This window comes from Suricata suricatta, chromosome 12, assembly GCF_006229205.1.
Source record: "Suricata suricatta isolate VVHF042 chromosome 12, meerkat_22Aug2017_6uvM2_HiC, whole genome shotgun sequence".
NCBI classification, from domain to species: Eukaryota; Metazoa; Chordata; class Mammalia; order Carnivora; family Herpestidae; genus Suricata; species Suricata suricatta.
Window position 1 is genome coordinate 46,379,636 of NC_043711.1, and position 19,096 is coordinate 46,398,731.

General features: G+C 47.0%; 1 long non-coding RNA gene and 1 other non-coding gene across 2 annotated transcripts; one reads left to right on the forward strand and one right to left on the reverse strand.

Annotated features, from left to right (window-relative positions):
• The first annotated feature begins 5,386 nt into the window (after nucleotides 1-5,386).
• LOC115275559 lies at nucleotides 5,387-5,493 on the forward strand. The gene has a single exon (XR_003901628.1). It is a non-coding gene; the product is annotated as a U6 spliceosomal RNA (small nuclear RNA).
• Nucleotides 5,494-10,338: 4,845 nt separating this feature from the next.
• LOC115274752 lies at nucleotides 10,339-15,356 on the reverse strand. The gene is made up of 3 exons (XR_003901232.1): nucleotides 15,182-15,356; nucleotides 13,264-13,486; nucleotides 10,339-10,388 (listed from the first exon to the last, which is right to left on the reverse strand). It is a non-coding gene; the product is annotated as an uncharacterized LOC115274752 (long non-coding RNA).
• Between the last annotated feature and the right edge of the window lie 3,740 nt (nucleotides 15,357-19,096).

Here is a 19,096-nt window from a genome sequence, read left to right on the forward strand (position 1 = left end):
ATGTGGGACTCGAACTCACAAACCTGAGCCAAAGTCCAATGCTTAAGGGACTGAGCCACCCAGGTGCCCTGGTACCCTGTGCTTTTAATTAAATGAGTCTGAACAACAAAGTTTATGTATCTACCTGTGACCATCTAGCTTCTAGAAAACAAGTTGTGCCCGAGAAATTGCATATTCCATTTTCAAATGCCTACATCAGCATAGGAAGGAATCCTTTGGAGGTGTCTGAAATTTCAGAGCATGGTCCCCAAGGGAGGCCTTGAGCATTCCATTTGGAAATGCTAAAGAGAGACAGGGAAAAAGAAAGAAAAGGCTTACCAGTCTTCAGATGCCTGAGTTGATCTGTTTATGAGAGAAAAAAGCAAAGAAAAGTGGTGAAGGACTTTGGTAGTGTTTGTAGTTGGTAAGAAAATGAAGGGTGTTTATTACCAGGTAGTAGAAAACCCAACAGTCAGGCACTTTTCCTGTGAAATTCACCCTTGTACTTTTCACGTTGGCAGTGGGGACAGGCACTCCTGGGCTTGTCGATCTGGGTAAAGTTACACAACCTACATTTTTGGCTAAAGTGAATTCACCCCCATGTCCTCAACAAAGAGAGCCAGAAAAGGAGGCAACAGTGCAGGAGGGATGGCCGATTCTCCCTCCAGTGTCACCTGATAGACACGCCGATGGTGAGCTCCTGCCCCACACAATTGAGCATCTTGCTGGACTTGTGGGCATTTGTGGGGATTTTCCAAAAGCTCTCCATAGCTGATTTTCATCTTTGTGAGAATTGGGACCCTTTCACATTTTTATTGAAGCATGTTCCAAGGGCTTGAAGGGTGAGACTCTGTGTGTGTGTGTTTCTCAAAATATATCTACTGATTATTGGAGGCTCAGTATTAATAAGCCATATAATTTCTGGATTCGGTGGTATTTGAAATCGGAATCACTTTTGGATTCCGCTCCTCCTGTGGGCCGTTGTAAGTGGTAAACACATCAAAATGCTTTGTGATGGGCTGTACAGGAAAAAAATCCTCTCTGTGCAAATTACCAGGCCACTTTTATCCCGTTGAATAAACTCTAGGCAGTGACTCTGCCATCAACAACATATACGAAAGGCTGACCTCGGGGGTTCATCTGTTTTGTGTGAGGTGGACACTTGCTGTTCTATTTGCCCAGTGGCACTGTTTAATTGGGATGATTTTTATTTGGTCTGATTTCCTGAAATAGAATCCATTGCCTGCTAACTTCAGAACGCCTATTAGCATAGAGCGCAGACTGTCCTGGGCTCTTGGCTTAGCTCTCTGGGGAGAAGACATGGCCTTGGGGGTGGGGGAGTTGCAGCCAATTCAGATCCGATATTGAAACAGTGTGTGTGTGTGTTTTAGGGAGGAACCACAAAATTTGACCTGCCATCCCCGCCCAAACCCCAAACCCCAAACCGGTTCCATTCCAATTGCCAAGCCTGCTCCAGGCCTCGGTCTCAAAGCCTCTTTTGAGTAGTTTATTTCTTCCTCTTTACAACTCCCAAAGTCAGCTGGTTTTTTTAAGGGAAAATCAGTTTCTATTCATGTCTAGGTTCCCGAGTGCGCCTTTGCCTCTAATTTGTCCTGCTTTGTTTAGGCCAGAGAACATGTTGAACTGGTACCCAGGCGTGGAGGGGCCTGTGACAGGCACAATCATCTGAAGTTGATGTATGCGCAGGGATTCAAGGAAATCAGGCTAATCAAGCTATCTTTTTGTGAAAGCCCTCCAAACCGCACACAAACGTCACCCTCCGCGGGTTCTCCTTTCCACTGAGTAAACGCAAAAAGGAGACGCTTATTAGGAGCCTGATGCTAGCACACAGAATCCAGCACATGCCGCCCGGCGTGTGTGCACAGCAGAATTCTTGTTGGGGGGAGGATGAGGAGGAAGCAACGTGGTTCCTGCAAATTAACGGGCTCGATGCGCCGCTCCACCTGTGAGTTTTCTCTTTCCGTTGAGCCCGCTTTGGATTTCCTTCCTTTCTTTTGGTTGACTGTTTCTCTTCATTCTGTTTTTGCTGCTTAATTGCCTTGGCTCCGGGCTTCCAAGGCAGCCTACCATGAAGATCAAGTTTACTTGCGAGTTCATTCATTCCTCACCTTGTCTCACTTCCCTCCGCGCACTTCCCACAACCACGTCTGAAACACCAGCCGCCTCCTTGTGGCACCAGTTTTGTAACCCATTCAAGCCTGTCTTTTTCTTTCATTTTTTTTTTTAAAGCTACTGCTTACTGAGTTTCTACCCTGTCCCAAAGATCAGCAAACTTTTTCTGTTAAGAGCCACAGTAAACGGCTTCATCTTTTCTGGTCAGTTGTCTCTGTTGCAACTACTCCGCTCTGTTCCTGTATAATGAAAGTTGCCTGGCCAGCAGCAATACACAAACAAACAGGTGTGCCTGTGGGTCAATAAAACTTTATTTACAGATAGAAGCAGTAGGTCAGATTTGGCCCAGGGGCCACATGGAGTGAATCCCTGCGACCTACATAGGAGACCTACCAGACTTTTGAGAGTATTCTATCAGCAGAAATGCCATCAGCTCAGACTGAAAGGGACAGTGAGAACAAAGTGAAGGAAAACGTCAAACCCTCAGAATTCTACAATCAGGAAACAGGCTGAGAAAACTGTTCAGCTGTAAGCAGGTGCTGCCCATCACGAAAGAGGAAGGAGGGAGCAAAGCCATGGGCTCAGGGCAGAGCTGGGAGCCAAGCCTTGAAACCTCATGGAGTTTGCCCAGTTGGAGTTAGGAATTGCTTAGGACCAGTGACTCCTTTTTTCCTTTCATTTCTTTCCCTTTTTGATCAGGAGTGTCTGTGACTGTTATCCTGGTGGGATCTGCTCCACCAGGGACCCATACCTTGTTTGCTAGTTTCACAGGCCCGTAGATGGAGAGGAATTGTGCCCCTAGATGGAGTCGTGCTCGTACCTCCTTTAGATGATTTAGGGGATAAGATCTGAGACTTTTGAGCTAATTGAGACATAGGTGAGATTCTGGACCTGAGTTATGCTGTTACGGGTTGAGCATTTGGAGGAACGTGGAATGGGGAAAATGCATATGAGGCAGACATGAAACTTTGGGGACAGATAGTGGATTGCTGTAGGTTGAATAATGCCCCTTCCCCAAAGATGTCCACATCCTAATCCCCAGAACCTGTGGCTATCTTACCTGACATGGTAAAAGGGACTTTGTAGATGTGATTAAGTTATGGATCTTGGGATGAGAGCATTATCCTGGCGGCCCCAGTATAATCACAAGGGTCCTTGGGTGGAGGGTAGTAGCATAGGAACATCAGAATTTTACTGCAGTGAGTCTCAGCCATGGGTGATTTTTGTCCCCCTGTGGGTATTTGGAGGTGTCATGGGTTGTCACAACTGGTAGAGAAGGCTCCTGGCCCTTTCTGTGAGGTAGAGGCCAGGGATGTTGCTCAACACAGGACATCCCCCACAAGAAGGAATTATCAGACAAAAAAGTCAGTAGTGTTAAGGTTGAGAAATCAGGTCTTGTCAGTCCTGTAAGGGTGGGTGTGGTTATCATTCCTGGTTCCTAAATTAGAAAACAAGGTAAGAGAGGCTGAGTTACAGAAGGGGCAGGAGATCCAATGGGTGGGATATAGCAGAGCTGGAGCAGAAGTTCATGTCTCTAGGCCTCCTATGCACTTCGCCTACCAACCCTGGCTGGGGGCACATTGATTTCAGCCTAGAGTCAATAGATAAGATGCTTCAGCCCTTAGACGGGACTGTAATGGTGGAGATTTCCAGCCCTGGAGCAGGTGGGACAGAATTGTTTCAGGCAAAGGTATTTTCAGTGTCCATTGGTAAGTGAGTAGCAATAAGGTTGACAGGCATATTCCGTCAGTATCCGGGCCTTTCAACTTCAAGTGCAGATTGATTTCCACCATGGAATGGAGCCCCCTCTACATAGGCTCTGTGTGTGTGTGTGTGTGTGTGTGTGTGTGTGTGTGTGTGTAGTGGGGGTTGTAAAATATTCCCTCCTTCTAAGGAATTTGCTCCCTAGAAGAGGAGGTGGAGTCCTAAGCAGGTAACTAAAATACAAGTAAAAGTGAGAACGCATGTTTCAAATGGTTTCACACCCCTCACTTCCCCAGGGGAGAGAGAGAGAAAGGTTCTTGGGGGTGGGTTGATGGACATCTGGAAAGTCTACAGGGAACAGGTGTGACTTGAACAGAGGCTTAAGTTGCAAGCAGAACAGAAGGCCACTGTCCCGAATCAAACAATAGATTCACTTCTTGAAAGCGGTTTCTGCCTCCCGATGCTGAAAGAAAAACTTCCTCGTTTGACTTTGAGCCAGTCCTCAGTGATGAGCTTTGGGACTCCATGCACGTTCTGATTATTGCTCTTTTTTTCTCCATTCATAATTGAGCAGCCAAGCAGCCTGAGTTTCTGTAAGCTTCTGATCTGGGCTGCAGATTTGCCGTATTTGGCATGCCTTGTGATTTCCATCGTCATCAGGATTGCACTAAGTTTATGAGACAACCTCTTATCACTGCTATCAGCACTTTTGTTTTCCCATTTTCTGCTCGTTTATCCAAAATAATAAGAGCCAAGTGCTCTTAAAACAGATAATCACACTAACGAACACTCTTCTGGGCATTGACAGTAGCAAGATGGAAAGGAAGACCACACACTCTGATACCATTCATTCAACTGCTCATGATCTGATTTCTACGAGGAGGGATGGATGATATGGGGCTCTCAAAGCAGAAAGCATGAATGTGCAGATAATATACATTCATTTATTCATTCCTCTATACATATTTATTAGATACCCTCTCTGTGCCAGGCACTATTTCAGGAACTAGAGATACAGCCACAAGAGTCTCCATAGGGGCCTCCAGTCGAGGCTTCCAGACTAGATGGGGGAGACAGACACTAAGCAAGCAAGCAAATCCATCAACACGGAAGGCTCAAACTGTGGCACGTAGAGTGGTCAGATCACAAAATCGCCCTCTTGGCTTGTCCGGTGCTGAGTCAGCCTCCTTTGAAAACTCCGGGCTCCAAGTCCCACTGGTTATACAAAGTCAGGGAATTCAGCCCCTCTGATTTGAAAAGCCAGAGTCATGGGCGTTTGTCTTCCCCGTGCGGGCTCCCTGGTGCTGTCCTCTCTCTGTGCCTGCAGCTCCCTCCCTTCGGTCCATCCTAAGTGCTCAGACCTGCTGCTTCTCTCCATGTCAGTTGTGGACTTGGTTCTGTCAGTCTTCAGATTTCTCTCCAGGTTACGTACATGGAGGCGAGTGATAGCTCCTCATAAATGTGGGCCAGTGAAAGCCTAGGGCCCTCTCCTCGGCCATCTCCCACTCTTCTGCAGGGTTGCCAGATCAAATACAGGGTGTCTAGTTCAATTTAAATATCAGATTTTTAGGTGCTCACTTTGGCAGCACATATACGAAAACCGGAATGGTACAGAGAAGGTGAGCATGGCCCCTGTGCCAGCATGACATGCAGATTCGTAAAGTGTTCCATATAAAAAATAAGATAAATATCAGATTTTTATAAGCCACTTTTAAAAGGTGTATTTATGCAAATTGCATCCTGCTTCCCCCCACCCCCCCAGCCCCCTAAGCCAGGCAATGCTAGTACTAAGGAAATAAGGCAAGCACCTGGGAGGGTGTAATGTTGCAGGTGCCCCCAGAGGAAGAGAAGCAGTAGGATATCGGTTCTGGGATTTTTTGCAGGGAATTGGCTTAAGCAGTTATGGGAGCTGGATGGGCAAATCCAAAGCCTGTAGAGCAGTCCCAGTGAGGAATGGTAGGCTGGAACTGGGCATATCCTCAAGCTGCTTCCCACTCCCCACCCCCCACCCCCACACACCCCAGCAGAATTTCTTTTTGTTCAGGAAAACCTGAGCTTTGCTCGTAATACCTTTCAACTGATTGGATCAGGCCCACCCAGATTATGGTAGATAAGCTGATTGTAGACTTAATCATATCTATAAAATACCTTCCCTGCAATAGCTAGACTAGAGTTCCATTGATTCAATGGGAACTTTAGCCAAGTTGACCATCACAAAAAGGGAAGGGGTGTCCACAGTCATTAGGGAAGGCTTCTTTGAGGTGGGGGCATTTCACCTGAGACTTGAACATTGAGACATTGAATGTTGAACTGCATCTAAGAGCCAGGACATCAGAACATTCCAGATGACAAAAATAGCAGGTGCAAAGGCCCTGAGGTAGGAAAGAACCAGTTTTCTTTTAGAAACAACAAGAAAAGTCCATATGGTTGGGAAGGTATGATCAAGGGGAGAGTGGTACCTGGTTGGGTGGGAGAGGAAGGCAGTGTCTGGGTCACAGAACTGTATATGAAAGTCAAGTTTATAAAACCCCAGGACTATGATTATTTGCAAAAAGATATTGCCAGATAGAGAAAAGAGAGCATGAAAAACGTCTTCTTTTGGAAGTATTTCTGGGTATCTGGTTGGTATTTGCTTGCTTAAAAAAATTCCTGAGGGTCATTTAGGCATGGGACCTCCCCAAACTGACATTATCTGGGATGCCACAAAGTAATACCAACACTTATTATTGTGTCTGAAAAGGAATCTTTTCAAGAGGTGAGGAAGCAGCCCAATAGGTAGGCAGCCACTGTAGGGCATCTCCAATTTATAGGTTTTTCCTCAACCAATCTTTGTATTCCAGAACCTTCCTTTTGAAAACTGGAATAGTCTGATGATGAGCCATTTGTTTGCAAGAAGCAGCTGGATAGGAGTCAGCACTTACTTTCTGTCTGTGTCTCAGGACTTACAGTTTGCTTGAGGAAAGATTCTTAAAATTGTTCTTAAACAGAAAAATCAGTTTTACATATTGATCCTCTCTTGGAAATCCACTGGTAGTTTGATCTCTTGGCAGTTGTACATGTACCTGTGAACCTTCAGTGCTGATGCAGAAAAATCACCCCCTGAACTTGTGGAATTTCCTGGACTCCATAACTTCTTTGAATTTGCCTGTTGCCTCCAGGTCTGATCAGGATCTCTCTAAGATGGCTATGATGTCTTTGGGAAAATGACCTGATTTCTCTTGAACTTAAGTTTTTCTATCTATTATTTATTTACTTTGCTATCATTTTTTAATGAAGATTTTTCTATGCTGAGGCTTTGTTCACCTCCAAAATTCTGGTTCTCTAAGAATTCTCTGTATTGTAAATTAGACCCAGTGTCTCACCTTGGTTTGATAGAAAAGGCAAGATATATTGGTCTCTGTTGCATGTCTTGTGTAAAAGCAGTGTCATTCCCTGAAATCTTGATGGTGAATTCCTCCTGTTTGTCACTCCATCCCCACTAATAATCAAATAGTATGTTGCCATTTGGTTATCTGATTGCTGGGTGACACATTACCCCCTGTGATTCAGTGGCCTAAAACAGTAGGCATTTACTCTCTCACAAATTCAGTGGTCAGGAATTTGGGAAGGACTTAGCTGGATTTTGGCTCAGGGTCTTGCATAATTGCAGTCAACATGGCAGCTGAGGCTGTGGTCATCTGAAGGTTTTGCTGGGGCTGGAGGATCACATGGCCGTTGGTAGCAGCCCTCAGGTCCCATAGGCTGTTTGATGGGTCCCCATGACGTGGCAGCTGGCTTCCCCCTGAATGAGTGACGATCTAGTCTTGGAGGTTACGCACCATCAATTTCAACCCTATCTGTTTGTTAGAAATGAATCACTAATTCCTGCCCCCACATTCCACAGAGGGGAAATTAGGTTCCACCTTTCAATGGAACAGTGTCAAAAACTTGTGGACATATTTTTAACTATCACACTTGTGTCTTGGGTGTATGCTGGAGACGTTTCACTCCCTAAGATTTTGATGTTATTCTTCAAGCTCTACCTGTCTGTTCTTGTCCCCACTAGCAATTAAACTGTATATAGCCTATAACTTAAAGCATCCTTCTGTCTTCTGTAACTTATTCCAAGCACAGTATGACATGGCTTAAGAAAGTCTGAACTTCACAAAACATTCTGCTTTGCTCCTTTCAAGTATTATTTAATTTCAGAGTAGTAATTAACCTGTCTTCCTTTCCCCCAATCTTTGGGTAGTCCATTGGTTGGGGACAGATAGAAGGGAAAGTGGAGATCAAATAAGGTATTTTTCCTCCCTGTAACTCCCTTAGATAGATGGGTCATTTTAGGCACCACTGCATCCCATCATAGATTGTGCAGAAATGGTCAAGAGCCCAGCGTGGCAGAAGATGGCCTTAAGAAGCAGCAAGCCGTGTGGCTGGGACACTGGGAATTAGCTGCCCATGGGCGACTCCCACCTCAGGATGGGCTCCCCTAGACGTAGACATAGTGTGTGCAGGTTGTGTATTTGGGAGATCTCAGAAACACTGGTAGGAAGTAGAGACGTGAGGCAGGACGCCATGGGTTGTGGTGCTATTTACCCTTTGGGTGACTGGAGCGGAATCCCACTGAAAAAATCCTGGAAATGGGTTTCTACAAACCCACATCGCAGACTTTCTCCAACTAAGGGAAGCCAGAGAACTGGGTTATTTATCTACCAGGTCCCATTAGACTTTGGTTGAGAACTGCCCCTGATGAATTCCGTAGTCTTCCTGTATGAGGTTACTAGGGCTGCATAGCAAAGACCCACACACTGAGTGGCTTAACATAACGGAAATCTGTGGTCTCCCTGTTCTGGAGGCCAGAAATCAGAAAGCAAGGTGTTGGCAGGGAAGGCCATGCTTTCACTCAAGGTGCTAGGGAAGGATCCGTTCCAGGCTCCTTTCTTAGCTTCTGGTGTCCTCTGTTGTTCCCTGACTGGAACACATGCCATTTTATCCTCTGTCTTCACGTGGCGTTGCCCTGTATATCCTCACACCACCTTCCCTCTGTGTGCATCTGTCTCTGTGTCCTAGTTTCCCCTTTTTTATAAGGACATCAGTCATATTTGATTAGGGCTCACCCTAATCTCATTGTGCTACCACTGTAAAGAATCTATTTCTAAATAAGGTCACAATCTAAGGTGCTGAGGGTTAGGATGTTGCAGGGTGGGGGTCGGGGGAAGGGTAGACAGACACAACTAAACTCAGAACACTTTGTGTATTCAGAGCTGGTGTCAGTTGTTGAGAGCAGGAGGATGTGTCCAATAGAGATCCTGGCTCAGGATCTTCAGGGTTGGCTCTTAGACCTGGAGTTCTCTGGCTACTGTCGGAATAGCCAAGGTTCAAGTGTAGTAAGACACAACATAGGAGATGGGAAATCCCAGCTGCACAAATTCTTAGGGTCTTGGTGCTCACGGTAAAAATCTCAGCGTCCTCTCCAATCTTCTTTTCATGTACTTACTACTTCCAGTCTGCAGCAGATACACCAGTTCTACCTCAAACTCTAGATCTCGACTCCATCCCTGGCTCTCTGACAGCACTGATGCCATCTGGCTCCCAGCCATCTTGATCACAAATCAGGTACAGCTGCAGCCTCTCACCTGGGCTCCCAGCATCTGATTGGATGTGCCTGGCAAGCCAAGATTCTCTTACAAGTTGATATAGGCTGCTTTATGTTCCCCCCAAAAGTTAAGTGCTGAAACCCTCTCTGCTCATTCTGTTTTCCAAAAGGATGCACCGCATTGGCTTTTCAACATTTAGTTCAGTTTTATCTTCTTTTTTCTAATCTTTACCCCCTCCCTTCCCTCTTCTCAACTTCCCTGTCTCTCATTTCCTCTGAATGCATAATAGCACTCTGAAAAGATGGATATGTCAGAGGTATGGAATGTTTCCACGTAGTGACGTTAATATAAATATTCTAAAGACCAAACTGGCCCAAATACACAGACCCATCCAGCATTGATTTCAGCAAAATGAGGTCCCAACCTTCCAGACTATTGTTCCCTCTCCTGCTGGGTTTTTCCATTGCTGCCAAGAAACATGCTTTTTTGCTGTCCTTGACCTTGCCCCACGGTGTCCCCTCCAGAACTATAACTATATATATATAATCATATACCGCTTCTCCTGGAATAGATTATTCCCCCTAAAGTTATATATGCCCCCAGAACAGAGGTAGCAAGGAAGTGATTGAAGCATTTAAAACATGAGTTTTGAGCTGCAGTGTGTGTGTGTGTGTGTGTGTGTGTGTGTGTGTGTGTGTGTACGTGTGTGCACCCAGCCAGGCTTGGCCTATCAAGCACAAGATAGGAGATGGAGAGGACCCTACCATTCCCACAGAGCCTGACTTGACATCTGAGTCTTCCAGAAACCATCATGAAACCATCCGAGAGAGATGTGGGGCCATGTCTTTCCAGTGATCCATCCAAAGGCATCTCTGGGTCTGGAACCAGTCACCCTCTGGGTCCACTGCCCATGACTCAGCTCGTTCCAATTTTTTTAATACACGGGATACCCAGTTACAGATGAGCAGCACAGATGACTTTAGAAGAATTCAAGAGCTAGGGATTAAAGGATAAGAGGTAGTTAGTTCATTCCCTCTTGACTTGGAAATGGTGACGTGGTCCTGGATCTAGCGCATGTCAGACACTGCCAGGCCTCAACTTTATCCTGTCCCTTCCCAGTTCAGTGTATATTAATTGGGCTTCGATCAGCCACTACCTCTGTTTCTTTGCCTGGGAGCTTTTTCTTGCTGCTGGAATCTCCTTTCAGAAATACTCAGGGTTACTGATAGGAGTTGGTATATAAATAAAAAATAAAATCCCAGCTCCCTCACCCCTGGGACACCTGCTACACTGGGCTGCTAGAGTACAAGATACAGGGGACAGGGCCCATATCTTAAGGACTTTAAAATCTCAGTGGAGAGCAGCTGAGTGGCTCAGTTGGCTAGCCTCTGACTCTTGATTTCACTGCAGGTCACGATCTCACGGTTCGTGATGTCGAGCCCCACATCAGGATCCATGCTGACAGTGCAGAGCCTGCTTGAGATTTTGTCTTCCTCTCTCCCTGCCCCTCCTCAACTTGTTCTCTATCTCTCTTTCAAATAAATTTCAAAAAGAATAAACTTTAAAATCTAGGTGGCAAAGTTTTAAACAAGTGTTAAATGTTAGGCGCTCTATCAGACAGCCCCTTTGTTGCAGTGAGGGAGAGAGAGGAAGGGAGAGAGAAGGAGTCCAGTTAACTCAGCAAGAACCTCAGGGCAAGGAGTAACTCTGTGCATCACCTGAATCTTCATCTTTGTACACCCAGATCCCTCTGGGGGATGTGTATCCTGAGTTGACCCAGCTTGGAAAGTGACTCACGTTAACCAAGTCTCCAAGAGTCTTGGGCGTAGATCAGAATGCCAAGTTGTGAACTAAGAGTAAGTGAATTTTTGCCAACTGCCAGGCAGACTCAGGAACACTACTGGAGGCTCCGTAGTGCTTCTCCTCCTCCAGCTCAAGCCAGCTTGCAATCCACACGTCAGGAGGCTCCTTGGGAAGCCATGAAGCAGAGCCAACGTCAAGGCCTAGCAGAGATGCACAGAGAGTTTCAGACTGAAAAGGGAGAACCTGAAGTCATTCAGGTGTGATGGTTTTGAATGTCCCCTAAAAAGAGGAGGGAATTTTCAGAAGGTCTGGTTGGTGAGGCTGGGGTTCAAGAACAACCAAGTTTACAGCAGCCATTGTGAAGATCATGCAGACTGAAGAAACCAGGATGGCAGAATTTTTGAGCAGGAGTAAGCGTCCCTTGCATCTACCACACATTTGCTGCAACAACATGGATTTGAATGTGGTCAGAATATGGGCTTTCCAGTCAGGCAGACCTAGGATCGAATTCCCACTTCACCAGAAACAGACTGTGTGTGGGCAGCAGTCTCTGAGCCTCCTCCGTAAAGTGGGTATAATAATGCACGAGACTCCTCAAGTCGATGAAGATTCAGTGAGGTTATGCATGAGAAGTGCTGAGCATGGAGCCTGGCTCGCAGTAAGTGGTCGGTGAATGGTAGCCAGGTTATGGGTTTCTTTTGTTACTGTTGTTCATTTTCCACTCACGTGGCCCCCTGCAGTCCGGGAGAGTAGCAGATAACACAAGTGTCATCTACACTCGGCAGTCGCCAGAAGTTCAGTCATTGGGCAAAGGAATCCAGGCAAGAAGGGAGCCCAGGATTGAACTGAAAGTCAAATGCGACCCCAAAGGGGAGGGAAGGAGAGAAGGGTCTAGGACAGCTTGCTTCTCAAGCTTGACCGTGCAATCAAATCATTTGGGGAACTTGTTGAAATGCAGATTCTCATCTGGAAGGGCCGGAGCCTGAGATTCTCTATTTCTAACAGGCTCCCCATGACATCACTGAGGCTGGCCCTCAGCCCATGCACGGAGTTGCAAGATCTAATATCAAGCCCAGAAGAAAATAAGGACTGGAAGTTGGAGTACAAAACCCACATGTGGTCAAGGAAAGCCAGCGGTATGCTTGGAGCTATATTTTCTATCATTCATCTGGATCCGAGCTGTCCAATATGGTAGCCACTGGCCCCATGTGGCTATTGGCACTTAACCCTGATTGAGGTGTGCAGGATGTGTAAAATAAACACTAGATTTTGAAGACTGGGTGCCAAGAAAATATCTCAGTACTCTTTTATGTTGATTACATGTTGAAATGATAATGTTTTGGATACTATATTAAAAATAATATATTATTAAAATTAATTTCACCTGTTTCTTTTTACTTTTTTTTTTTTTAATGTGGCTGCTAGGCATTTTTCAATTACATTTGTGGCTTACATTAAATTACTATGGGACAGTGCTGGTCTAGAAAGAGCCTCTTTCTCCCACCCCGCTCTGAGCTCCTGCCCAGAAATCCATCCTCAGCAATTCTCTGGGTACCTTGGGGAGAGCCCAAGACTAGAGGGGTTCATGGCTCTGACGGAGAGGCAGGCAGGCCCGCACAAGGGAGCTTTTGGGAGGAACAAGACAGAAACATGCCAAGTCATTCTCCGCAACAGCGGAGCTATTGCCATGGGGCCGGCTGGGCGGCCTGGATCCCGGAGATGCCAGCCTGCCACGCTCCAGTGCCTTCTGTCTGGGCCTCTTCAGTCCTCTCTCAAGTTCCCTCCCCATCCTGGGCGACAGGTAATTAGCAGGGCCAGCTGGCAGGCTCCGCTGGGCACTGCCGCCAGAGAGCCGGCAGCCGGCCTGCAATTACTGTAATCCTGGCGCGGCCTTGCAAAGGGAGCTCTGTTCAGCTTTCGCTCAGCAGCTCGGCTCTCGGGTGCCAGGGCTTGTAACCTCCACATTCTCTGGCTGTCTCTTGGCAGGGAGAGACCCGCAGAAGAAAGTCCCCAGTGTGTGCACCTGCCGCAGACTTCCCTTGGTAAATAACCGGGCCGTCGGGCATACCTCGCTGCCTGCTGGTGGTATTTGAAATGTCTCCAATGAGCCATATATTCCTCAGACAGTTTGTTTTACGCGTTCCCAGTATCTCCTCTTTCAGGAAAGTGTTTCCCAGGACTGGCAGCTAGTCCTTCCAACTCCAGGAAGCGTGTCCAGGGCAGATCCCAGGCTCCTCAGACAGGCGTTAAGAATGATGTTTGAAAATCCATGAATCTTAGGCTCCCGGAAGCTAGAAGGGAATGAGAAGTAAGGCTCTTTTACCAGGTGGGATCTCTAGGCAAAGCCAAGTCTGCACAGAGGCAGCAGATGAGTCCTCACAGTCACAGGCTAACTTTGGAATTTCTCAAGCCTCAGTCTCCTCATGCGTAAAATGGACATAGTAATACCACATCCCTTGTAGGGCTGCTGTGGGGATTGAAGGAGATGGTCCCTGTGAAGAGCTCAGTATGGCAAACACACGTGCACATTAAAAACTATGTAAAATAATAGGGAAAGAAGTCTGAGAAGCCAGAAGGATGAAATACACATAGGTCTGACCCATCAGAATGTTCCAGATTAGAGCACAGAGATTTAAAGAGGGAGGAGCTCCTTTTAAAGGAATGGTCTCTCCCTCTGGGTCAGGAGTGAGCAAAGCTGCTCTTGGAGACATAGTGAGTATAGGGGCTCTCTCCACCCCATCAATAGAAAAAGTTCACACTAAATCATTTGTGAGGTTTGGCAGAAGATGAAAATGCAGGGCCTCCTATTTAAAAAGATGAAACTGAGGGGCTCCTGGGTGACTCAGCCAGTTGAGTGTCCAACTTCAGCTCAGGTCATGATCTCACTATCCAAGAACTTGAGCCCCACATTGGGCTCTGTACTGACCACTCAGAGCCTGGAGCTCGCTTCCCATTCTGTGTTGCCCTCTCTCTCTGCCTTTCCACCACTCACACTCTGTCTTTCTCTGTCTCAAAAATGAATAAATGTTAAAAAAAAAAAAAAGCTGCCACTGAAGATACTAAAATAGAAAACATTTTTTGTTCTTCCACTGTCTGCCTCTGTTTCTCTTTCTGGGTCTCTCCCTCCATGTTTCTATTTGCTATTATTTGATGTCCCACTTGCTCGGGCAGGGGGATTCTCACCTGGCCAATGTGGACCCTGGGACCCTGAACTCAGTACATGCAAACTCTCCCGACTCCTCTCCCTCCCCTTCCGACAGACTGGAGCCCCCCACCCCCACCCCAACCACCGCTGGAGACATCAATCCCCAACCCACAGAGGACGGGCAACCTCTGACTCTGGGTGCTGGCTCCCAGGCCAGTCGGCTGAGGCTGGCATAAATCACTGGTCAGCACCTGGAGTCTAGGTAGTGGGGGTGTATGCAGTCAAGGGTGTGGCAGGGAGGGGGAGGCCAAGTAGGGCTCTAGGGTATCAGGGAGTACAGGAGCAGACAGCAGAGAACTCATCCTCGGGAGACGGAGGTGGAGATGCGGCAGGAGGTGGGGCCTCACATGCTGCACAGGCCCCACTGGAACTGACCTACAAAACCCCAAATCAAACATACAGTTGTTGGGAATTTCAAGATGGCAGATGTAGAGCATTAGGGCCCCAGTGCAGGGCCCCTCTGAGCTCAGCCCTGGCTGACACCTACGAAGGCTTAGACACCTAGTGAGCAGGCCCTGGAAGGAGGTAACTGATGTGTTGTAATTCTACACCTTGTTTCCCATCCCAGGTAGAGCCTGGAATCCACATCCCAGCTCTGCCATGTGCTAGCTCTGTGGCCTGGGGCAAATTGTTTTAGTGCCCCCTAAGCCTCAGTGTCTGTGTCTATAATATGGGGAAAAAATGATAAAACCCAACTCCTAAAGTTGTTGTGAGCATTAAAGGAGATCATCCTAGTAGGGGTTAGCTACTTTTAAAGGGAAGCATCCCTTTCCTGGTTTACCTCTTGGAGAAGCAATCCTTCACACAAGGGAGCCCGCGTTTCCCTTCTTCCCAGTACCTGGTGAGTAGCTGAATGAAACAAACCCATGGGCAGCATTCCATGAACAGAGATAAGAAAGTGGACATACTTAGTCGCACCCACGCTTATTGGGTGGCATTGGTCCTACATGCTAAGAGAAAAATTGAGAAGCAATCATATAGCTTCTATCTTACCTTACCTATTCCTTCTTTTTTTTTTAATATTTTTTAATGTTTAGTTTTGAGAGAGAGACAGACAGACAGAGAGAATATGAGCAGGGGAGGGTCAGAGGGAGAGGGAGGCACAGAATCCAAAGTAAGCTTTGGGCTCTGAGCTGTCACCACAGAGCCCAATGCTGGGCTCGAACTCACAAAGCCTGAGATTATGACCTGAGCTGAAGTCAGATGCTCAAGCAACTGAGCCACCCAGGTGCCCCACATGTTCCTTCCTAAAAGTTGATTTCATTCCCCATTTTCCTTAAAAGCCCTGCTCTAAACTCCCTATGAGAGCTCACACTCTGCCACTACCTGCATGACTTTGAGTGATCACACATAGTAGCTACTCTTATGTGTTTAGGGACAGTCTGTTTAGTAGAAGGTAAGCTACCCAAGGGCAAGGTTTGTGCCTGGTTTTGCCTAGGAATGAATCCTCTGGTACCTAGCATGATCCCTGACTTGTGAGAGACACTTAGTAAAGTTTGTCAAAGTAAGGGAATACTGAATGGAAGGATGGATGGATGGATGGATGGATGGATGGATGGATGGATGGATGGAAGGAAGGAAGGAAGGAAGACAGGCAGGATAAATGGACAGATAGAAGAAGACGAGGTTACATTTTATGACCTTGGAAGCCATTCCCAGCTCTGACAATCTATACTTCTGTAAGTCTACTGCACTCTCTCAACTTCTTCCCTTGAAGGATGATGTTGAAAGCTTCAGAACCTTCTCTTAACATGATGGACCATGCAAGGAGGAAACTAAATCACAAGTGTAGGGTGGGTTGGTTGGATGTCCCTGACTTGGTGAGGGATTGAGAGCCACATATACTAGTGCCATTTTGGTCCTAGTGAAGCTTTTCATCCAGGTCACATTATCTCTTTAGGTATCAAGGGTGCTTCCTGCGTTCCCACGGGCTGGGCTCACAAGTGTAGTGAGTGGATAGTCAGATGGGGACTGAGGCAAATTCTCTGAGCACAGAAGAGTTGCATTCCTCTCCTGTGATTGGCTGGCATTATGTCCACGAGTGTTCCCCAGCAGATGGCCATAAGAAAGGCAACTGGGCAACACTGACTGGGCTGCCATGTGGTCCCTGGCACCAGAATGGACAGCATCACTCCCTGAGACCTGGACTCTCTTAATCTCACTTAGCTCTTGTTTCCATGGTCTTTCTTCTCCTTCTCTCTCCCAGGGGTGGAGTCTTTTCATTTATCTGGCAGTGGAGAAAAATGTGTTCCCTAAGTATGCATGCAAATATTTCTGAATTGGCATTAGTGGGTTTTATTTTTAGCTCAATAAATTGGAATTTATATTCCCCCCTTCCTTCCTCCCCCCCCCCCCACTTATGGTGGTGACTGCTTTCCCATAAAGCAGTGGGTGACTCAGTCTAGCTGTCTGGGCTAAGGAGAAAGACCCCGAGGCTAGGGATTGCTTCTCAAACTTTAATGTGCATATCAATACCCTGGGAATGTTGTTCACCTGCAGGTTCTGATTCTGTAGGTCTCGGGCAGACTGTACAGTTCCAACAAACTCTCAGATGATGCCAGTGCGGATGGTCTAAGTAACTCACTTTGAGTAGCCAGGCTTATGGAAAAAAAGAAAAGTTCTAGTTTTAGGATGAAGGAGCAGAGAACAGGTATCTCTATCTGCTCTTTCACAATGTTCTTGTACCACTCAGAAACAAGTTCTAGGAACAAGACTGGGAGAAAGAGCGAGCGAGAAGGAGGGTGGGAGGAAGGGAGAGCAAGAGAGGGAGAGATTGAGAGAGAGAGATGATTGAAGCCAACTGGTCTACTCCTCTGTTACTGCTCCACATGGAGGCCAAAAACCAGATGGTGAAGAATTTGTTGTCACCAGTCCATTTTCACAGGCTGGGGAGGTCATAGTGGCCAAGGGGGAAACAGAGGCACTATAGCAGGGAAGTATTTCCTCCTGGCCTCCCGAGGCTGCCCTTCTGAGACATGATGGGAGCTGCCTGTGTTCGCCACCCTGGGCCCTCCTCAAGATTGAAAACAAACGCTGGCCTTCTTCCCGTCCATCTGCCCACCGGCTGGAAGGCACTTGGCTTGCCCTGCTGCTGGTCTCTCACACACAGCTTCCACAAATGCTCTGGGCTAATTGGGGCTGAGACACGGATTCGGCTTTGGGCTTGAAGTGGCATTTTCCTCCTGCTTCTTGGCCAGGCGCCAGGACCATGGGATCATTTAGAACCACAGAAGAGAGGGGCGTAAGGGCTCTTGAGCAGCCAGCACTCACACTTCTGAGTGTCTAGTGGGCTTGGACTTTGAGCCCGCTGGAGGGATGGATGGCAACTTTCAAAGGCTTCATGTCATCCTTTATTTTATATAGTAGGAGGCAATGACAGTCCCATATGGATTAGACATTCAAGAGCCCTTATGGGCCACTTCTTCGTCCATTGGGATCTTCAGTTCAAAGACGCACAAGTGTCCTTGCACATTTCCTTTCAAGCCAAGCTCCAGCCAGCCCTCTAAATCTTTCCAAAGAAACACTGAGTAGGGCTTAGGAGAAGACTGCCCACTCAGCTAATGAATGAGGATCTTGGCCTGCCTTTGTAGGTCAAGGTCCGAATTGAGGTTTTGTGGGCTCTCCAGCTCATCAATCTGGGATTGGGGATTGCAAGCCCAAATGTCTACAGGGGCCTAGTGGGAAATACACATGAGCAAAGACAGCTGGACAGGAGAAGACCAGGCATGGTGGGGTGAAGAGCGCCTCAGATGATGGGTACTGTACGAGTCTGTGGGCCCAACTTCCCCCAGGTCCTGGCTTTATGGGAAGATTCTAGCAAAAAAAAAAATAAATAACAAAGGCTTTATACAGTATGTCCAACATGCTTGCACTTCTCTTGGCACCTTAGATGTTTTACCTTATTTTATTTTCACTATAACTTTATGATGAAGGCACTCTTACCAGCATTTCACAGATGAAGAAACCAAGGCCCATGGGGATTAACTAACTTACCCAAGGTCTTCCAGCTTGGAAGGTGGCAGAAGTGTGGCTCCCAAATCTCTAACCACCATGTTCTACTGTTAGCCAGAAAAGAAACTTCTAGATTCTTCTGTTAACACTGGTATTAGTTTTCTGTTGCTGGGTAAACATTACCACAAACTCTGTAGCTTAAAACAGCAGCCATTTATTAGCGCATAGTTCTGTAGATCCGAAGATGGAACGGGCTCCAGTAGGATCTGGGCTGAGGGCCTTTCAAGGCCAGAATCAAGGTGTTAGCTGGGCTGGGCCCTAATCCGGAAGCTCTGAGGAAGAAGCGGCTTCCAAGCTCATTCTTGTTATTGGCAGAATTCAGCTCCTTGTGGGCGTGTGACTAGGTACCCATTTTACTGTTGGCTGTAGACCCAGGGCTGACGTCAGCCTCTAGAGGCTATTCTCAGGGACTTCCCTGAAATCCACTCTGTCCTGTGGAGATCCTTGGGTCAGATCCTTCTTGTGTTGTCAGTCTCTCTGACTTCCCTTTTGCTGCCTAAGGGGGACAACTCTCTGCTTCTAAAGGACTTTCCTGATTGGGTCAGATCCACCCAGATAATTGTAATTAGGTTGATTGACTTGGCCCTTTAATTCCATTTGCAAAATGGCTCCCCAGCTGTGCTCAGATTCCTGTTTGATTGAATAACTGGGGATGGGAATCTTGGAGGGACCATGTTTAGAATTC